Raw genomic sequence first — 18,700 nt, 5'->3', positions numbered from 1 at the left:
TGAGGCCTCCCCAGCCATGTGGAACTGTAAGTCCAATTAAACCTCTTTTCTTCCCACTCTCAGGTATGTCTTTATCAGCAGCATGCAAATGGACTAATACAGGTCCCTTTTCTACCTGCCTGAGGATACCTTCTCATCTTTAGTACCCAGCATCACTCTCTCAACCTTCCCAGGTAAAGGAGGGTGCTGCTTCTTTTTTGTTCTGCTAACTTAATTCTTAAGTAGCTGTTGTGTCAGTGTATGTATCTAATCCCCCACTAAACTCTGAGGCACCCCAGGAGGCAGGAACTGGTCTCTCGGTACCCACAGCTCACAGTAGGGCATGTCCTAGGGGCAGATTTTTATTGCATGAAAGAACAAATGAATAAATCCATAGTAGTTTTCCAATTAATAATTGTTGTATTAATATGTTGAGTTGAATTGACTCTACAATTTCTAGATTCTTTTTTCCCAAAAACAAACAAAAACCTCTCAAGTATATTTCTATTGCTGTATCTATTATTCTAATATAATTTTTTTCTGAAGTTTAAAAACATGTCACTTTATGGAGAAGGCTAGCTTGGTTTATATTTGGTTTTTGCTTTTTCTCTCCTTTCTCTCTCTTTCTTAATTTGGTAGACAAGCAAAAAAATTTAGAAATTGGCTGGGTGTGGTGGCTCATGCCTGTAATCCCAGGACTTTGGGAGGCCAAGGTGGGCGGAGCATGAGGTCAGGAGTTCAAGACCAGCCTAGCCAACATGGTGGAACCCCGTCTCTACCAAAAATACAAAAATTAGCCAGACGTGGTGGCGTGCGCCTGTAATCCTAGCTACTCAGGAGGCTGAGGCAGGGGAATTGCTTGAACCCGGGAGGCAGAGGTTGCAGTGAGCTGAGGTTATGCCACTGCACTCCAGCCTGGGCAACAGAGCAAGACTCTGTCTCGGAAAAAAAAAAATAAAAAAATCTAGAAATCATGTGAAGGCCTTATACTTCTGGCCATTACATCAATGTGCCCACTTCTTCCCCTCATGTTAGAGATATTTACAGTGCCACAGCACAATGGAGTTCTTGAAACAGCTTCCAAGGATCCCTTTCATAATTCCAGTGGATGAGATTGTATTTAGGCCAGACACCTCACACACAGAGAACTAGGAGTTAATTAAACCAGGGCTGGATCATGGTTGACATTTTTCAAATGTTTGAGTTTAAGATCCAGGAAAGATGGAAAAATTGTTCTTTTATTTAGTCCTTGATCCATTTGTCTGCTCATACATCCCTTATTTAGTAATACCTTTAAGTAGAGAAAGGACCTGGGTGAATTACGCTAATGGAAGAAATGAATGAGTTTGTAATAGAGCAGCAACCTTGGGATGGGAGAGGTCTGCAGGGGGCTCAATTTCAAGCCAAAACTGGCCCTAGGAAACGACCACTAGAGCAGTGTTTTCTCACTTGCCTGCCAGCTGGTGAGGCAGCCAAATCACTGGTCAGCAGCTTGGTATTTGGCAGTCTCTTGAAGTGACGCCTGGAGAATATGGTGGATGATTGACTTAGGTGAAAATCTTTTAGGTAAAAATAAGGCATGTCAATTTAATGAGACCAGCTTTGTGTGTATGATTTATAAAGTGAATTTGAAGGTAATTTTAAAAGATTAGTTTCAGAAGAATCGGTGGAAAAAATATCTCAAACACCAGGATATACTTGACATGTAAACTCAAACCTAAATAGTAGTATTACCCAGGGTTCTTGATAGCAAGCAATGGCTCTAATATAAAAAGGAAAGAAAGAGAGAAAGGAAGGGAGAAAGAGAAAGGAGAGGGAAGAAGAACTGAAACGACACTAGCAAGCACATCACATTGATGAGGAGTCAAGAAGACCAGACTGGGAAAAGGGCAGGGCCTAGGGCAGCTCTAAAGAGCTCAGCTACAGGTCAGCAGCTGAAGTCACTCTACAGAAGCAGTGTAGCTAGGAAGCTGCAGCCAGCACAGATGCCATACCACGTAATGTAGCTTCTGCTACCCCTGAACTGTAGCTCCCAAAGCACAAGAAGATTTGATCTGAGATCACCCATGGTGTCTAGTGTCCTGAGGTCAGTGAGCTTAAATCGGAATGACTCTGGTATGGTGTCATGCCCAGCCCTGGCCGTCCAGGGTAGATGAAGACACTCCTCCATGTCTGTGGAGGGAGGCAGATGCCCAGAAGTACCCTACTGCCAAGTGCCTGCCCCACACCCCACAGGTCAGAGTAGGAGTCACCCTCAAGAAAATGAGAGTGCTTTGGGGAAGGGAGATGGATGCTGGGAATGAAAACAGAATGAAAAGAATCCAGGGAAATGCCCCAGACTGCCTCAAAAAACTGAATAGAAGGAAAAAAATCCTAAACCTTTATGTATTAGTCCATTTTCATGCTGCTGATAAAGACATACCAGAGACTGGGTAATTTACACAGAAAAAGAGGTTTAATGGACTCACGGTTCCATGTGGCTGGGGAGGCCTCACAATCATGGTGGCAGGTGAAGGGGATGTCTCACATGGTGGCAGACAAGCGAGAATGAGAGCCAAGTGAAAGGGGAAACCCCCTATAAAACCATCAGCTCTCATGAGACTTATTCCCTACCATGAGAACAGTATGGGAGAAACCGCCCCCATGATTCCATCACCTCCCACCGGGTCCCTCCCACCACACATGGGAATTATGGGAGCTACAATTCAAGATGAGATGGGGTGGGTGCATTAATTTTAGAAAAATGAGCACAGGGACTAATGATTGTTATAATCTACAGATATAGACTAGTCTGTCACTGAAAGGGCTTTCAGTATGCATCTCATAACCCCATGCCTCTGTTTTAAGGGAGAAAGGGGCCCAATGAGTGACTTTGCCACTGGAAAGCAAATTGTAGAGTTGGAACTGGAACCCGCACCTCCAGATTCCCAGTTCAGCATTGGAACTGGACTAGGATTTCTTATTTAACATCCTGTGTAAGGTTGTGCACTTGGATCTGGGTTAGAATCCCAGCTCAGGCACTTACTCTCTGTGGGAACTTGGGTTTTTCCCAACTTCACAGTTTTCTTAACAGTGAAACTGGAAAAAAAATTACCTTCTCCTTTCTTTTTAAGTTTGTTGTGGGGATGTGGGAATTAAATAAATTAAGTAAAGCATGTCAGAGCTTGGTTCAATGCCTGACAATTAGAGAATTTTCAACACATGCCAGCCAGATCCAGTGATGAGGACTTGATTGAGTGGAATTGAGCTGATGCAGTGATAGCAGACATTCTTCTGAAGCATACACTCTGCAATCACAGAAAAAACTGGTTCAGGAAAGTGGTGAGTTGGTTGATGACAAACGTGTTGAGGAACTTTGCCAAAGAAACATCTGAGTAAAGGCCAAATTCCTGGCTCATGATGTTTTTAAAATTGATTTTTGTGTACAGTTTTTAGATTGGCCAAGAATATGCTCAAAATGGAGGAATGGAAGTTTGAACATGAGGAGGAGGGCAAGACAGAGATGTGGGTGTGTCTTTCGGGAACTTCAAAGTCCTAGGTGTCCTTAGAGGTACTGAGGGTCCTGCACAGGGCTCCTCTATGAACATGTGACCTACAGTAAGAGGTTAGAGCTTCAGGCCAAGCAGGGCTAACCTCACGCAACAGTGAGAAACAAGTTATTCATCTTTGGGGTCCTTCAATGGCCTCTGAGCATTCCTGCTTGGATCCTACCTCCCCTAGCCTCTCCTTGGGGCCTCCACATGTTTGGTGCTCCAAAAGAGATAACCCTGGCACCAACCCATTTCTGTCCAGTTGGCAAGTCCATGCGAACATCTCAATTATCTAATCAGAACTTGCCTCTTTAGGCCCTGCCCCTAGCCCAGATAGAACACGCCAAGGATAGGAGGAAGAGGGCCACGTTCCCACAGTCACAATATTTGCTTTGAACTAAGATTGAACTTCCTTCCTTTTTTATTGGCCTCTGTTCAACCATCCTTTCCATTCTCCCTCTTCTCTTTTGTTGTGCTGTTTCTACCTTTGGGATTCTGGTTTTCCACCTCTGCTCTCTGGCCTCCAACGCCAGACTCCCTGCTTGCCTTCTTTTCTCAGTTCCATGTTGCTCAAGCATTTTTGCCTGAAATTTGACCTCTTAGACTTGGCCTCAGATTCCACTTTTCTGAACTGCCACTGCTGGCAGCTCTGAAGGCGGGGACTGGATCCTGTTATATGCACTTCCCTTCAGAGCGGGCAAGTGGGCCAATGGCTATTTCTGCTAAACACTTGGGGCTTGAAATACAAAGCTTTTATACTGGCCGGGAGCGGTGGCTCATGCCTGTAATCCCAGCACTTTGGGAGGCTGAGGCAGGCAGATCACTTGAGGTCAAGAGTTCAAGACTAGCCTGGCCAACATGGTGAAACCCCGTCTCTACTAAAAATACAAAAAATTAGCTGAACGTGGTGATGGGCGCCTGTAATCCCAGATACTTGGGAGGCTGAGGCAGGAGAATCACTTGAACCCAGGAGGTGGAGACTGCAGTGAGCCAAGATCATGCTACTGCACTCCAGCCTGGATGACAGAGTGAGACCCTGTCTTAAAAAAAAAAAAAAAACCCACAAAGCTTTTACACCACTATTTTCCAAGATGTGAAATGTCCAAGTCATCTCAGGAGGTATTTAAGAAAATAAGGGTCCTATGAAAATACCTGAGAAACATTCAGCAAATTTGCATAGTTTCTTCTTTCTCATGGAGAATCACAGCACATCTTTAGCCCATTGCAGATTCTGGAAACTCCTATTGTAAAGAGACCTTTGAACTTGGCATTTCATAATTGTATTTGAGTGCCAGAAATATTTTTCCAGCAAGTACTTATTAAACAGTTCACAGAACTACTGATTCCTGGAGATGGCTGCCTTCATTCACTTAATGGTGGTATCCAATGTGGGAGAGTATAGGCATCCTGGTAGGTGCTTGTCTATAGAGTTTTCCAACTTAGTCCTCGCAACGGACCTGCGAAGTAGATTGTATTACCCCTACTTTATTGTATTGTAGATTGTATTACTCCTACTTTATTGTATTGTAGATTGTATTACTCCTACTTTAAAGAGGAGGCTGGGACTCAGTGAGGTGAAGCTTTGCAAAGCCCACACTGCTGGTAGCTGGGAGGGACTGGATTCAAGCCCAAGACTGCCAACCTTGAGCCTGCTCACATCTTTTTGGGCCCCACTGGCAGCCAGGGGTGAAGAATAGGCCATCTTATATTGAATCTGCTGGTGACAGCTGTCAGAGTGGCAGAACAGGGCAATGTCACTTCTCTGGGCAACTCTCTGGGGGCAACCAAGGAAATCTACTATATGTTGTTGTAGGGGTGCCTGGCAAGTCCAGCCTACAGAATCCACTTCTGGGGCTGGATTATCCTCTCCCTTACTGACCCACCTGCAGTCCACCTTTAAGATCTGCTGGATGTATCTTCAAACTATTTTTTAAAAATCTGACTATTTCTGGCTGGGCCCAGTGGCTCAAGCCTGTAATTCCAGCACTTTGGGAAACTGAAGCGGATGGATCACCTGAGGTCAGGAGTTTGAGACCAGCCTGACCAATATGGTGAAATCCTGTCTCTACTAAAAATATAAAAATTAGCCAGACATAGTGGTGGGCACCTGTAGTCCCAGCTATTCAGGATGCTGAGACAGGAGAATTGCTTGAACCCAGGAAGTAGAGGTTGCAGTGAGCCAAGATCATGCCATTGCACTCCTGCCTGAGTGACAGAGCAAGACTCCATCCCCCTCCCAAAAAAAACCAAAAAAACAACAAAAAAAACTATTTCCATCACCTCTGCCTTCGCTACTCTAGTCTAAGCCACCAACATTTATTGCCAAAATATTGCCTTTGTAATAATAAAGGTTCCTTAGCTCGTCACTTCCACTCTCGACTCACTATGACCTATCCTGTTGTTAAAAAGGTGATCTTTTTCAAACAATAATCACATCATGCCTCTTCCTTTCTCAAAAATCTCCAAAAGCTTCCCGTTACACCTTAACTCACATTCCAATTCTTTACCATTCCCTATGTTAATCTAGCTCCTGCCACCCTCTCTAGCCTCAAGTTGTTCTCCCCTGTGTCTGTCTTGCTCTGGCTTCATTGGTTTCCATCAATAACTTGTGTGTGAGCCCAGCCAAGATCAGCCAAGATCAGCAGAGCCACCCAGCCAAGCTCCCTAAACGTGTGGGCGGTACGAGCTCAGTGTTGTACCTCACAGAGGCTTCTGGATGTTTTGTTACAGACACCATTTGGCAATAAAGAGCTAATGATTGGCCAGGCTCGCTGGTTCACGCCTATAATCCTAGCACTTTGGGAGGCTGAGGTGGGAAGATTTCTTGAGCCCAGGAGTTTGAGACCAGGCTGGGCAACATAGCAAGATCCCATTTCTAAAAATTAAAAGAAAAAGAGCCAATGGTTGACTTCCTTATTTGACTCCATTTTATGCTTGAATGCCTCCCACTGAAAGTGACTGTTCCTGACTGTTTCATCATTTTCTATTTCTTTAGTTTTAAACTTTTAAATAAAATGCACTGTATTTTATTTTATATTCTTTATCTTTCTTTATTTTCTTGCTTTGCTTTAGTTGCTTTTGGCAGTTATCACTACCTAAAGCTATATTATATAATTATTGTTCCTTTTTTGTCAATCTCTTTCAATAAGCTCTTCTAGGGCAGGGATCTTGTCTTATTCATTACTGTCTCCTTAGGGTCTGTAACAGTGCTTATGCGGAGTAGGTGCTCAGGAAATATTTGTTGAATAAAAGGCTGACATTAAATTCTTTTTATCTTCAGGAGGCCTTCCCTGATTCCTGCTGATATGGTTTGGCTCTGTCCCCATCCAAGTATCATCTTGCATTGTAGCTCCTCTGATCTCTACATGTCATGGGAGGGACCCGGTGGGAGGTAATAGAATCTTGGGGGCAGGTCTTTCCTGTGCTGTTCTCATGATAGTGAATAAGTCTCATGAGATCTGATGGTTTTATAAAGGGCAGTTCCCCTGCACAGGCTCTCTTGACTGCTGCCGTGATGTGATTGAGGATGTGATTTTGCTCCTCATTTGCCTTCTGCCATGATTGTGAGATGTCCCCAGCCATGTAGAACTGTGAGTCCATTAAACCTCTTTCCTTTATAAATTACCCAGTCTTTGATATGTCTTAATTAGCAGCGTGAGAACAGACTAATACACCTGCCTACCAGCACTTAATGGTTAGGTGCTTCCCTACTATTCTAGTGCTTTCCTATCTCAGCTCTTTAATCTGCTTATTTATCTGTATTCTCCTCTAGACTGATTTTCTTGAGATCAGGAGCTCTATGTTGATCATCATTGTATCCCTAGAGCTTAGCAGAAAGGCCTGGTGCATGGCAATGGTCACTAAACATTTTCTGAAGGTATGAGTACATAATCAGGATCTGGTGAGCCCATTCTGGGATGAATGACTATTACTATGTGCTTAAAGGAGGAAGCAAATAGAGAGAAAGAGGCCCAAAAAGGAGAATAAGATGTCCTTATGGGCATTGGTTTTATTTGTACAGGAGCTATTTTATGAACATTTTAAATTTTAGTTGGCTGAACTGTCTACCCACAGATGATTTAAAATTGTCCCTGGAGAGTGAGTGACGCAGAAAAATGGGAATGACTGGTATTGATGTGTGAATTATACCCTTCAAATATACTCAGCAGCCTGTATGTCAGTTACATCAGGCTCCTCCTCTTAGTTACTGTATTTAGGGCACAGACTTGAATTCAGGAGGCTAAATATAGTGTCGAGAGCCCCAGGCAATTTATAGAAGACATGGCCAAAAATTTATCTCATGTTTTCTATCAAGCTTTCATTTTGGCCTGTCCCTCTTGTACTGGCTTTTTTGATCTGCTTTTATCTGGGTGAACCAGGAACAAGGAACCTTTTATTAAAGATATCTTTACCTAAGGTTAAAAAACACCCTCACTTGTGACTCCCAGTGCAGAGGACATTTAAAGCAGAGTTTTTTGTTGTTGTTGTTTTCAGCCTTCTCTTTATTTTCTTTCTTCTTTTCTTTCCTCTTCCTCTCTTCCTTCTCCTTCTTCTTGTTTAAATGGGAGACTGAAGCCTCATTAGAAGAGTGGAAACAGCATCTGTGACAGTAATGAGATCACCAGACAGTGAACTTCTCGTCTGAGGTCGGTACTGAAGTCAGTCCCTATTCTAAAGGGCAAAGTAGTAAAAGCAAGACTGGGCTGCCTTTGAGGAGTTTAAAGCTTTTGTCCAACTTTGGGAGAAGGCTCAAATTCACGGTGTTAAGATGTAATCTGTGCCACTCTCTTTTTTTTTTTTTTTTTTCCAAGACGGAGTTTCGCTCCTGTCGCCCAGGCGGGAGTACAATGGTGCGATCGTGGCTCACCACAACCTCTGCCTCCCATGTTCAAGAGATTCTCCTGCCTCAGCCTCCCGAGTAGCTGGGATTACAGGCATGTGCCACCATGCTCAGCTAAGTTTTTGTATTTTTAGTAGAGACAGGGTTTCTCCATGTTGGTCAGGCTAGTCTTGAACTCCTGACCTCAGGTGATCCGACCTCCTCAGCCTCCCATAGTGCTGGGATTACAGGCCTAAGCCACTGTGCCTGGCCTGTGCCATTCCTATATAAAATACTCCTTGCCACTTAATTTTGTACTGTATTACGCCACTTGATGATTGTGTTACAATTTATCCGTCTACACTTACTTCTACTTGTCAATCACTCCCAGCAAAAAATCACTCCTTGAGGGCAGCTTCCTTGTCTCATGATCTTTTCTTTTTTTACTCAATGCCCCATATATAGTAGATGCTCATAAGATAGAATTATTGTTTGATTTAAACACACACACACACACACACACACACACACATCACACAGTTACAAGTATATACTCTAAGTATTCCTCTAAGCCTTTTTCCAAAAGGATCTCAAGGTCCTTTTAGAAGACTTGTAAGATGCAGGGGTGGTGACATTTGTCATATTCACATTTATTTTGCCTTGTGCAAAAGAAAGCCAGGTGTTAGAAAATGCCTGTGGATTTTCATAAACTTACTCAGATGGTGAATCCAGTTGTAGCATCTGTTCCAGATACACTACCTTTACTAATAAAAACCTTGTAGCCCCTGGAATTGGATATGAAGTGACTGACCCAGCAAATGCTATTTCCTCCACACCAATTTGCAAAGACTGCCAGAAGGAGTTTGTTTTTTCCTGACAGCGCAAAGAGTATACTTTCTTAGTGTATGCACAGGGCCACGTCAACTCTCTTACTGTCTGCCATATTGTATCTGCAGAGATTTTGATTATTTTGACATTCCAAAGAATAGCATGCTAGTCCACAGCATTGATGACATTGTGCTGATTGGATTGAGATGAACAGGGAATATCGCATACTTCAGATGCCTTAGGAAGACATATGTGAGCCAGAGGAGGGCAGAGAATTCCAATTCCTTATAACCATTACTGTATAGTTAGGATCCTGTCATAAAAACAGATATCAGTTATTTTAACAGAATTTAATATAAAGAATTGGCCAAACAGAATAAAGGATTAAAAAAAAATTTTGGTTGAGGTGGGCGGATCACCTGAGGTCAGAGGAGTTCGAGACCAGCCTGGCCAACATGGTGAAACCCTGTCTCTACTAAAAATACAAAAATTAGCTGGGTGTGGTGGTGGGCGCCTGTAATCCCAGCTACTGGGGAGGCTGAGGCAGGAGAATTGCCTGAACCCAGGAGGCGGAGGTTGCAGTGAGCCAAGATCACGCCACTGCACTCAAGCCTGAGCTGGAGACGTTGTCTCAAAAAGAAAAAAAATTTTTTTTTGCAAAAATTAGGTCTTGCTATGTTGACCAGGCTGGTCTTGAACTCCTAACCTCAAGCAATCCTCTCGTCTCACCTCTCAAATTGCTGGAACTACAGGCATGAACCACCATGCCTGGCCCAGGATAGAGAACTTAAATAGCTAAAAGGGAATCCTGATGTATCACAGAGGCATTGACAGCATAAAGCAGTTGTCACTTTTAGGACACAAAGGCAAGATGTTGGGATTATTGGAAACTAGAAACTTGGAGCAGGAACCTTCCAGGGGTGGCCTCGGCCTCTGAGGAGTTTCAGGACTAAGACGAGGGCCCTAAAGAATTGCCATTCAGACCTCTGAGAAGAGAAGAAGGAGAGAAAGCACAGTGGGAAGTACGTTGGAGAGATGGTGGGGCCAGAAAATGAAAGTTCATTCAAGGCGGTAGGAAGATCAGCTTATACACACTATGTTGCAAAGTTTAGTTGACTTGATTTATTTCAGGAATGGGATAAGGAAGTAAATACGCAAGAGGAAAAGACATTCAAGAAAATTGAAGATATATTTCATGCAGATAACTCTCACTTTTCTTATTTTACTTTAAAACCACTGTTGACAGAGATGAAAAACCTACCGAAAACAAACAGCTAGTCCATGGAAATGTGTTTGCTGGTTCCTGGAGTTGAGAGGCAGCAACACTTGGGCGCAAGATAACAGCGGGAAGTGCAGAGAAACTGAGCCAGACTGAACTTACTTCAAATCTTAGCTTTATCACAAGCTGTGATATTACTCAAGTTATTTAACTTCTCTGTACCTCAGTTTTTGTAATTGGGATTATTATTACTACCATCACAAGTTGAGTTCCACAGAACTAAAATCGAAGTGCCATCATGCCTCCAACAATTACCCCATGCTTCATTTGGGGATTTACTGCACTCAAATTATAATCCCCTGTATTATAATAACCAAGAACAATCTGTCTATTTCTGATCCACAATAATTATTTATAACATTGCCTTTTTTTCCCCCAATAGATGCCTGGAGTTTGAATCTGTTTAGCATGAACTCCTAGAAATCCTTCACTTTCTTGGTGTACACCCAAATTTGGGAGACTCCAGGTTGAATATCAGAAAGACTTAAAAGGCTATCAGATAAACGTTTGATTGAAATTTTCCCCAGGATTAAAACAGGCAGAGTCTCAGTATGAGTGATAATAATAACAGTACAGGGATGTCCCCTTAAAGACAAGGGGGAAAGACAAGGAGATTTGAAATAGATGAAAATGTGGAATTCAGAAGATGTAGGTTCATATAAACTTTTTTTTTTGAGATGGAGTCTCGCTCTGTCACCCAGCCTAGAGTGCAGTGGCACGATCTTGGCTCACTGCAACCTCCGCCTCCCAGGTTCAAGGAATTCTCCTGCCTCAGCCTCCCGAGTAGCTGGGACTACAGGCGCCTGCCACCACGCCTGGCTAATTTTTTATTTGTAGTAGAGACAGGGTTTCACCATCTTGGCCAGGCTGGTCTCGAACTCCTGACCTTGTGATCCACCCGCCTCGGCCTCCCAAAGTGCTGGGATTACAGGTGTGAGCCACCGCGCCCGGCCGGTTCATATAAACTTTAGAAAGGGAGTCAGAGAATAAGAATTTATCAGCTTACTCTAAGCATTTCCCAAAGGACTGGGATTCCAATTCCAAGTGAGCAAAGTTTTATCCTTCTAGAGAAGGAAAGGGCCATTCATTTGCTTTCCATAGCTTATTGGAAAATATCTCCGTGTAACTCATATCCAGCAGTCATCAGGCATCTTCTCATTCTAATTTGCTTTCCTTAGCCGACTTGCATGCTAGAAGGAAGTGCCCTCTGCTGGTGTAAGAGTTCATAGGCCAAGTCCTTCTCGCATTCTAATTTGGTACCTTATAATTGGTTTCCTGTTACTGAACAGTCATGTGTGAGTTTGGGTGATAATATTACACTGAGGCCTGAATTGGGGCAGGACCAGCATCAAACTAATTAGGGCCAGCATTCCACATCAATAGCATATATGTGGCTATGTTTGGGGGTTCCAAAAGTCCTTGTAATCTCAAATTATCTTTGCTGCTCATCTGCTATAACGTCTGAAATGCTACCATTAAATTTATCCCATTAGACTATAGTTCCAAGAGTTACCAAAATGTAAGTTCATTTCAACATAATAAACTCTTACTGGGTGAACCTTTAGTTTAGGGCATTGCGATGGGTACTTGGAGTTAAAAACCAAAAGCAAAAATTAAGATGGTGATTAAGTAAGTTTATCTATCACCCTCAACAGCTGCAAAACAAATTGTATGATGCAATGAAAAGTTAATATATCCAAAAATGCCCAAAGGAGGGATAAGGACTCTTATGCAATAAAAATTCAAAGAACTGAGTGATTAGTAGGTGCTGGAGTAACCAGACATATGACTTGCATCAGGACTTCAGAGGTAAATAGCCCATTCGTGGTGGTCGTAAACAATTTAGGTTTCGCTGGTGAATTAGCTATCCAGGCTCCTTGAAAAGAGAAAGATTTAGAATGAATTCGATGACACTGCTCAGGGGCTTACTAAATTAGAGAATAGCTTACGTGGGAGACCCCAGGACAAATACCTGGGGGCTGAATTGTGTGACAACCAAAAAGTTTCCAAGGACAAATTTGAAATTTGACTATTTGCACAGGGATGTCAGAGCTTTGTTGGATGATGGTACTCCGTGGGTGCCCTGACATACCTGAAGCTCTGTTTGAATAACGAACACAGTGAACAGTGAAATGGCCCTTTGCATAATCTGGGAAAGTCCTTGGAAATCCTGATGTGAAAGGCAGACTGGAAAAGGTCATTGTTGAGATTTTCCCTCCCCTCCCCCCTCCCCTCCCCTCCCCCCTTCCTCTCTCTCCCTCTCTCTCTTTCTCTCTCTCTCTTTCTTTCTTTCTTTCTTTCCTTTTCTGAGGCACAGTGTCACTATGTTGCCCAAGCCAGTTTCAAACTCCTGGGCTCAAATAATTCTCCCGCCTCGGCCTCCCAAAGTGCTGGGACTGCAGGCATGAGCCACCACGCTCAGCCACTGTTGAGATGTTGTAAGCAAATTGCTATGGAATGCAACCCCAAATTCATATATTGAAACCCTAACCTCCACTGTGATGGTACTTGGAGGTGGGACCGCTGGCGGGTAGTGAGTTGAGATGAGATCATGAGGATGGAGCCCCCAGGACGGGATTAGTGTTTTTTATAAAAAGAGATTAGTGTGCTCTCCTTCCTCCCAACCCCTTCTCTGTCAAGTGAGGATACAACAAAAAGACAGCCACTTGCCAACCAGAAAGAGGGCTTTCACCAGACACGAAATCTGTCAGCAACTTGATCTCAGACTTGCCAGGCTGCAGAATGATGAGAAATAAATGTTTGTTGTTGAAGCCACCAGTCTATGGTATTCATTATAGCAGCTCAAACAGACTAAGATGCAAATCAATATAAAACACTCTGTGAAAAAAAAGAAATGCTTTCAATATTTTCCAGTGAAAAAGAACTCATAATAAGGATTTGACATTGTTTGACAGAAAGGAAGGCTTCTGTTTCTAGTTTTTTAGTTAACTTGACAGTGAATTTCAAGTTTGACAGTTTAAACTTTCTTTGGTTTGAAATCATCATTGCCAGGTGGGGGAAGAGGAAGCAGGACCCACACAGGACTCAGGAGGGCATTTAGGTCATTCTACCCAGGCCATTGCCATTCTCTTCCTACTCCTCTGAAAGAAAGGGAGGCTTTGACGTCAGGCGTGGGTGAGTCATCTTTCCTCCCAGGGCCTCCGGCTGGAATTTGCAGGCTGTCTTTGCAGCAGCTATTCTGTTAGTCATTCACAAAAAAGCATCCTGGAAAAGCTGAAGGGAAATGCTTGGATGGACAAGTGATTAAATTTCTATTTTCATGGCAGAGAACCTGCTGGCTTGCTCACAAAAGCAGCTGCATCCAGTACCAGGCACCCCAAGGGCACCCGGTAAATACTTGTGGATTCATTGACGAAAAGATCTGCTGGGTTCTCTTAAATCTTGGTGTTGAAACTGAATTTTCAGATACGATTATGTGACTGGTAGATTAGGTTTTGTGCCTATTTACTTCTCCATGCTCAAATGTCAAATCAAATTTATTGGGTTTACATAAAGAAGTTAGTAACATTGCTGGCCCTACTATCATGAACATTGTGAAAGGAAAATGAATAAGGCCCTTTCTGAAGCTTTATCTGCAGGGGTACATGTGTGGGATTCAATGGAAGGAAAGTTGAACTGTGAGCTAAGAATGATTGTCTCTTTTGCTCCAGGAAGCCCTCAGCAATCATTTGATCTTTTTTGAGAATCTGTTAGGGAAAAGAATAAAAATATCTCCTTACCTGCCAGAAATGCAGGGAAACAAGAATGAAGCAAAAGGAAGAGTATGAGTCCTACATCTTTCCAGCCTGAGACAGGATGTATCCTTATTGCTTTGCCTGCAGTGAACTGACAGGGAATCTGAGATGCACAGAGGCATGGTGAATTAGCCAGAGAAGTCTAGCAACTGCGGCCTGAGCCCTCTTCTCTTTTCGCTCTCTTAGGCGATCTCCACAGCTTTATATACCATCTACGTCCATGACTCTTAATTAGATTTCTATCTCTAGTCCTTCTCCTTCTTCACATACATAACTTTGTGCTTTACACTTTTATGTGAAGTTCTGGTAGGTATTTCAAACTTCACATTCGAACTCAAACTCATGACTTTCACCTCAAACATGCTCCTCCCTTGTCTCCCTTAGGAGGGACTACCGTTTACAGTTATCTAAGCCAAAAAGTCTAGGAGTCATCCTTGAATCCTCTGTTCTTTTCATCCCCCGTGAGATACATTTGGTATTAAGACAAATTCTTTCTCTGTTTCTTTCTATTTCCACTGTGAATACCGTAGAATAAACCATGCTCCTTTCTCACTGGGTGGACAGCAGTCACTCTAGTCTCTCTTATTTTACTCTTGACTTCTATTGATATAGGAGTTAAGAAGAAATTACTTAGGCAGATAGTGAGGGTATTGGAGTCCTCGGTAAGATTTTCCTTTTTAATGAAAAGCAGCCCCAAATCATTTTCTAACAAACAACAGCTTGTAAAATCAAGCTGCAGACATAGACAAGCAAGCTGGAAGCTTGCAGGGATGAATCCCAGTAGAAAAGCACTATCTGGGACTAGGCATGTTCAAAATGGCAGCTTCATCTTCCCTTCCCTTTGCCAGCCACGTGTACAGTAAGGAGCAGACAAGATGGCACCAGCCAAGTTGAAAGCCCATTTGCATAATAAGATAGGCAGGATGGGGGTGGTGACCAGCCTTCTCCGCATGCCATGTAAACATCACACCTGATCAAACCAATCTGTGAACCCTATGTAAATCAGACACTGCCTTCTCAAGCCTGCCTATAAAATCCAGTGAACTCTGCTGCCGACCAGTCTTTTCTCTCCGCAGCACTTCTCTCTCACTGGAGAGAGAACTGTTCTCCTTTCTCTTTCTTCTGCCTGTTAAGCCTCTGCTCCTAAACTCCTCGTGTGTGTCTGTGTCCTAAATTTTCCTGGCATGGCAGGACAAACCCCGGGTATTTACCACAGACAACAAAACCGCTTCACTATGATGTATGCATGCTGCAAAGGAAAGTTCGTATAAAATTCTTCTTAAAAAATTATTCAGGCAGCCGGGCGCGGTGGCTCACGCCTGTAATCCCAGCACTTTGGGAGGCCGAGGCGGGCGGATCACGAGGTCAGGAGATCCAGACCATCCTGGCTAACATGGTGAAACCCCGTCTCTACTAAAAATACAAAAAAATCAGCCGGGCGTGGTGGTGGGTGCCTGTAGTCCCAGCTAGCTACTCAGGAGGCTGAGGCAGGAGAATGGCGGGAACCCGGGAGGCGGAGCTTGCAGTGAGCCGAGATGGCGCCACTGCACTCCAGGCTGGGTGACAGAGCGAGACTCCATCTCAAAAAAAAAAAAGAAAAAAAATTATTCAGGCAATTTATTAAATATTACCTATAAAATATTATGTATCTGTATTTTACATAAGAAAACAATGATTTATTGGTCTTCATAACAACTGGTCCATGCAGCAATACTAAGTAGTCAACACTAAGCTCAGCTCTATTTTCCGACCAACCATGCAACTTTAGATTAGAGGACATGTGGGATCTTGCATCCTAATTCCTAAATTTACAGTCAAAATGTTTTCAGAGATAAGTATTATGAAATCCATAAGAAGCTAAAATAAGTTATTTATTTATTTATTTTGAGATGGAGTCTTGCTCTTGTCACCCAGGCTGGCATGCAATGGTGCGATCTCAGCTCACTGCAACCTCCCCCTCCAGGGTTAAGCGATTCTCCTGCCTCAGCCTCCAAGTAGCTGTGATTAAGGCGTGTGCCACCACACTGAGCTAATTTTTGTATTTTTAGTAATGCCGAGGTTTCACCATATTGACCAGGCTGGTCTCAAACTCCTGACCTCAGGTAATCCACCCACCTCGGCCTCGCAAAGTGTTGGGATTACAGGCGTGAGCCACCGCACCTAGCTCTACCTCTTCTGAAGTTGCTTCTTTTCTGTCTCTTAGATCTCAGCCCTAAGGTCCCTTCCCTGAGAAGGCATTTCTGGGTACCCTTTCTAAAGCAGCGGTCTCTGTGGCTCCCTCAGTCCTTGTGCATCATATCATTGTTTAATTCGTTTGTAAAATTAACCACATACTGAAATTATCCAGCTTATTTATTTACTTGTTTATTATATCTCCACTATCTCTTGCTTCTTTCCAAGTAAGTTGTGACCTCCATGTGAATGAGGGCTTTGTCCTTCTTAAAAGAGGCAATTATGGAGCAGTGATTAAGCTCTCACACTCTGGAAACAGATCTCTTGGATTCATAGCCCAATTTTGCCACTTGCTAGGTATTTGACCTAAAATAATTGTTTGACCTCTCTGTTCCTCTCTCTTCTCATTAGTAAAATGACAGCAGTAAAAAGACCTGCCTCATGAAATTGTTGTAAAAAGCTCACTCCCTGCAAGTTATCCCTGGCGCAAGGCACACACTCAGCAAATGTTGGCTGCCACTGTTGTTGACTGTACAGTACCTGCTTAACACGTATTAATAGCGTGAACAGGCCGGGCGTGGTGGCTCATGCCTGTAATCCCAGCACTTTGGGAGGCTGAGGTGGGTGGATCAACTGAGATTAGGATTTCGAGCCCAGCTTGGCCAACGTGGTGAAACCCTGTCTCTACTAAAAATGCAAAAATTAGCTGGGCGGGGTGGCGGGTGCCTGTAATCCCAGCTACTCGGGAGGCTGAGGCGGGAGAATCGCTTGAACCCAGGAGGCGGAGGTTGCAGTGAGCCGAGGTTGCACCATTGCACTCCAGCCTGGGTGACAGAGCGAGACTCTGTCTCAAAAAATAAAAATAAGTAAATAAATAAATAGAGTGAACAATAAATTAGTTTTATTTATTCAAGGAACATTTCCACTCTGTCGTGGAACGTTTTTGGGAATATGCATAGGGGCTGAGAGAACAGGCGAGCTGTCCTCGGAAACCTCTTTGGATGATGGCTGGGCAGAACTGCAGCTCTGCAGAGAGAGATGCTAGCCAGTGTGTGGAAATGGAAAATGATCATAATAGAAGCCAGAGTTTGTATTTTGTGCCGATTCTGTGCTAAGTGCTGTGACCCATTTTTCTATTTTGCCTTTCAAAAATTACTAATCCATTTGTGTGAAGTTTATTATGAAACACTTCTTAGGGCTCCTGGTTACAGCAACCTTCCTGATACTACAGAAACGGCACACAACCCATTCCCTGCTGGAACACGCCTTAGCTTCTACTCCATGCCTGGTTAGGAACTGCCCATCTTCAGCTCCCAACTGAAATGGCATTGCCTTAGTGAAGCCTCAGTTGACCCTGGCAAGATGTTCCAGCTTTCCCTGGAATATTAGTTCTTCATGCCTTCTACCTTGCCTTTCTGGCATATATCACACCTTACATTAATTCGAATGACTAATTAGTCTCTTTCTTTCTTTTTTTTTTTTGAGACAGTCTCACTCACTCTGTCGCCCAGGCTAGAGTGTAGCGGTGGGATCTCTGCTCATTGCAACCTCTGCCTCCTGGGTTCAAGTGATTCTCCTGCTTCAGTCTCCCGAGTAGCTGGGATTAAAGGTGCATGCCACCATGCCTGGCTAATTTCTTGTATTTTTAGTAGAGATGGGGTTTCACCATGTTGGCCAGGCTGCTCTCGAGCTCCTGACCTCACATGATCCACCTGCCTCAGCCTCCCAAAGTGCTGGGATTACAGGCATGAGCCAGGGCGCCCATCCCATTGGCTTTATTTCTTCAGAGTCTGGTTCAACAACAACAACAAAAGCCAGGAAATTCAAGATAAAAGAAACATTAAGCAGAAGTATTTTAATGACCACTTGATGAAAAAAGTCATTCAGCACTTCGTTGTTCTTATTAAAATGAGAATGACTTTTTCATTTTATTTTATTTTTTAGAGACAGAATCTTGCCCTATCACCCAGCTGGAGTGCAGTGGCACCATTGCAGCTTACTGCAGCCTCAAACTCCTGGCTCAAGGGATCCTTCAGCTTCAGCCTCCTGGTTAACTAGGACTATAGGTGAGCACCATCATGCCCTGCTAATTTCTTAATTTTTTGTAGAGATGGAGTTTTGGTATGTTGCCCAGGCTAAGAATAACTTTAATCCATCATGAGCTATACTACTGGTTTACATTTTTTGATTATTTATGCCAATGTTTTCCAGTAGGCCTTCATAGAAAATTAACTGGAAGTCTGATGAAATTCAGAGAGTAAAAAAAAGAAAAGAAAAAAATCACACTGATGATATCTTGGCAAAAGTAGGGAAATGACCAAAAGAAGCTATTGTTTTA

At 43.3% G+C, this 18,700-nt stretch overlaps 1 protein-coding gene across 1 annotated transcript in view; it reads left to right on the top strand.

The window, feature by feature from the left end:
* The first annotated feature begins 18,306 nt into the window (after positions 1 to 18,306).
* The window catches only part of SCG2 (secretogranin II), a 123,870-nt gene continuing 123,476 nt past the window's right edge, over positions 18,307 to 18,700 (top strand). The window contains exon 1 of the mRNA XM_055380565.2: positions 18,307 to 18,428. The gene's annotated coding sequence lies outside the window, so the exon portion shown is untranslated. The remainder of the gene's footprint in view (positions 18,429 to 18,700) is intronic.

The sequence above is a fragment of the Gorilla gorilla genome, chromosome 11 (assembly GCF_029281585.2).
Source record: "Gorilla gorilla gorilla isolate KB3781 chromosome 11, NHGRI_mGorGor1-v2.1_pri, whole genome shotgun sequence".
Lineage (NCBI taxonomy): Eukaryota > Metazoa > Chordata > Mammalia > Primates > Hominidae > Gorilla > Gorilla gorilla.
This window is presented reverse-complemented; position numbering and strand designations above follow the sequence as displayed.